The sequence below is a fragment of the Calidris pugnax genome, unplaced genomic scaffold (assembly GCF_001431845.1).
Source record: "Calidris pugnax isolate Ruff unplaced genomic scaffold, ASM143184v1 scaffold164, whole genome shotgun sequence".
NCBI classification, from domain to species: domain Eukaryota; kingdom Metazoa; phylum Chordata; class Aves; order Charadriiformes; family Scolopacidae; genus Calidris; species Calidris pugnax.
This window is the reverse complement of record NW_015090895.1, coordinates 674146-677991: the sequence shown is the minus strand read 5'-3', so window position 1 is coordinate 677991 and position 3846 is coordinate 674146.

The following is a 3846-nucleotide window of genomic DNA, read 5'->3' as shown; positions in this document are numbered from 1 at the left end:
TTTCATCTTTCCTTTAGTTACAAAAGGTTGTCCTTTCTCTGAAAGGTCACCAGCTTTTACTAGCAGTTATCTCAAAGCAATAGCAAAGCCAGAGCAGTATTTTTCTTATACCTACAGTGCAAAATTCTCATTCTACGATGCAATGCCTAAAAGCCATGTGACTTCAATATACTGTGTCCTCATGATATTTTCCAACAAAACTGTGTGGCAGGAAGGTCTACACTCCTGGACAGAGAAGGATATGCCCACATATGTGTGTACATTTACTTGCTTTTAAATAAATTCATTATATTTTACTTCCCTTCTAAAATATAACAGCTGCTTGTGCTGGGTTGATGCTCATTGCCAGAAATTTGAAGTTAGCACAGTTCAACCCGTTTTCACAAACAGAAAGGTCAAGATCTGCTTTTTGGCACACAGCTGGCGTTGCAGCTACCACAGGCATCGCTGCTGAAAAGGGACAGGGCTTTGCTTGTGATACAGGCTATAGGAAATGGCACAAATAGCAGCTTTCCAACAGCACATCGTTTGTCCACAGCTGAATGGCCAGTTGTGCTTATTAAGACAAACAAATCTCCCAAAGAAAGGTATTTGAAAAAGTGTATACTTGTCTGGTTTCTAACGAGGCTGGCCAGTTTTATTCCAGAACTCCAGTTTCACTCTGGCATAAGACAGTGTTTTATTCTTGCCTACATGTCCAACACTGACATACTGAAGGACGTGGAGGGCAGGAGTCAATCTCATGTGAAGATGCTTAGCTACGATTTGCTTGTCTCTAATATATAACTATATTATCATGTGAAATCTCAGAGTATCCACAGAAAACAATTTCAAAACTGTCATTTCATCAGCTCGCCTGGCAGGAACAGAGACAGGGAAGGAGCCAGATGTATTCTGAGTTGTGGTTTCTACAATCATATCCACAGTATGCTTAATTCAGAAGGGTCTATATGGCCCTTTGGCCTGGAATACCTAGAGGACCTAGTTCCTTCTTTTCCTGTAGCTCTTCCTATTTGCAGAAAAATCTAAATTGCTCCTGGGGTGGTGTAAACTGTATCCAGAAAATGTTATTTGTAGCAGCCACAGGTACTTTGCTGTTGGAGCAAAATAGAACCTCTAGCTTGGTTTTGTCTGTATTCTGCATATGTCCCAGCTCCACCTTATTGGGCTCACGTGACACTTTCTCTTTAGGGTGACTGGGCACAACATTCTCGTCCCACAGAGATCCATCGACAGGAAATTTATCATTAGCTTGGTATTGGTTTTCAGCTCATAATAGAAGAGATAAGAACATTGCTACCATTTCTCAAGAAATGTCATAAAGCCAATGGTAATTTTTACTCATGTAAGGCCTTGCACTCCTAAAAAAGAGCATTTATTGAATACTGAATGCCACCAACCTCTATTTTATCAGGCAGGTGCACATGTGTAGAAGACTGCAGGACTTTTTTACATGTCGGTATTCTTCAAACTTACCTTCTCAAGCTTCTGCACAATTCTGTGTTTTATGAACAGTTCAGGAAATCAGAAACCAAAAGAAAATGATCTTTGAACAAGAATTTCTAGGTGTAAGGACCTTCAGAAAGAATGACTTACATGGTACCTTCAGAAACCAGAATGAAATTTCCATTCCTTATCTGGGTACCAGCCCAATTTCTATAGCTGTATAGTAGTGACTGCTAAGAAGAATCTCAGGCAGCTTAACAGTGAATTTCCAGCCCTCCTTAAGTTCAAAGAGATAATTATTCATAACATTAGAGTTGTTTTTTGAAAGCCTCTCTCGACAGTCTTCCTGAATTATACCCAAAAATATTAAAAGGCTTGAGTTTCATGCCAGATTCTTTTCCCAGCTCTTCATTTCAGGAGACAATTTTCTGTGAGGTAAGGTCAAATTCCTTAGCCTACACAGGAAAATTTCCAATAAGAAAAGATCACAACTTTATTGGAAACACATAAACTGCATGGCCCTTTAGAAAAGAGATAGCTTTCCAGGACCAATACAAACATAAAGGTCTGAAGTTCTGGTGCAATTTGCAAATGCAAATCGGGTTGGCAACCTTTGTGCTGCTTCATCTTGAGTACTCAATAGGCCAAGGCATCTTTCAAGTCAAGACAAATGTGAGGTTTTCTATATTTTTTCATTAAAAATATCCAAAATTTCAGAAATAGGATGGAAAAATAATTTTTTTTTTTGCATGGTGGAAATCCTATTCTCTGTCTACCATAAAACATATCAGAAGTCTTTCATGATAAACCACTTTGTTCAGAAGAAAGATTTGCATCACCCCTCCTTCATTTTTTTTCCTCTGCCATTACTTTGCAGAGGGAGAATAAAGCTTTATTATGTTGTTAGGTAAGTAAGTGCTTGCCCAGGTAGTGGGAAAGAATTAATGGTGTTGTGGAACCTCTTGTAAAATCTTAAAAGCTTTTACAACTTTTTTTCATTTTAATTGATTCAAAATACCAAGAACTGATACTAGTGGTGTGATCTCAGAAGAATATGACACAGCAGTTTTTCCTCTGTGGTTTTGACTACAGGGCTGCAAGCAGTGTTATGCTGGATCCGGTACACCTCCTTTTATTTTAGCCACAAAAGCATCAAAATGTAACCACTTCATCTGAGAGAAAAGAGGGAGAAGAAGATAATTCAGCCTTCCAAAAATAAGCAGCTAATTTTCTTATTCTGTGGAGTAAATTCCAATGAGATTTCCAGAGGCAAAGCTTTCAGATGTCAATGTCAGATGTCTGCCTCGCTCTTCCCTCTCAGGCAGGCAGGGAAGTGCAGGATACCTGCTTGGAATCCAGCCCTTGTCCAAGGAGAGGTGACTCATGGAGCAACGCTGCAGGACAGAGGCAGATGACTCCCCCACATCTACTAAACACACCTTTGCACAACTCAGGCAAGAAGAGTGCTGCCTGTTTCTTAGGCCTTTCCTCAGGTTCCAAAGGTTTGATGCTGTACGGATGGCCTCTTAGAAAGGCACCCACACTAGTAATCTACATCTAACGTTATAACTGGTTGGTTGGATGAGGGGAGGGCAGCAGATGTCATCTACCTTGACTTCAGCAAGGCTTTTGACACTGTCTCCCATAACATCCTCATTGGGAAACTGAGGAAGTGTGGGCTGGAGGAGGGGACAGTGAGGTGCATTGACAACTGGCTGTGCAACAGGACCCAAAGGGTAATGATTAATGGAGCTGGTTCAAGCTGGAAGCCTGTAACCAGTGGTGTCCCGCAGGGGTCAATTCTTGGTCCAGTGCTGTTCAATATATTCATCAGTGACCTGGATGAGGGCACAGAGTGTATCCTCAGCAAGTTTGCTGATGATACCAAACTGGGAGGGGTGGCTGACACCCCAGAGGGCCGTGCTGCCATCCAGCAAGATCTGGACAGGCTGGAGGGCTGGGCAAGGAAGAACCTCATGAGGTTCAACAAGGAAAAGTGTAGGATCCTGCAGAAGAATGTTAGGCATCAATACAGGTTAGGGGTGGACCTGCTGGAGACAAGCTCTGAAGAAAAGGATCTGGGGGTCCTGGTGGACAGCAAAATGACAATGAGCAAACAGTGTGCTCTTGTGGCCAGAAGGGCCAACGGAATCCTGGGCTTCATAGGGAAGAGTGTGGCCAACAAGTCAAGGGAGATCATTCTGCGCCTCTACTCTGCACTGGTGAGGCCACAACTGGAATACTGCGTCCAGTTCAAGAGGGACAGGGAACTGCTGGAAAGAGTCCAGCGTAGGGCTACAAAGATGATTCAAGGACTGGAGCATCTCCTTTATGAGGAGAGGCTGAAAGAGCTGGGACTCTTTAGTCTGGAGAAGAGAAGGCTGAGGGGAGACCTTATTA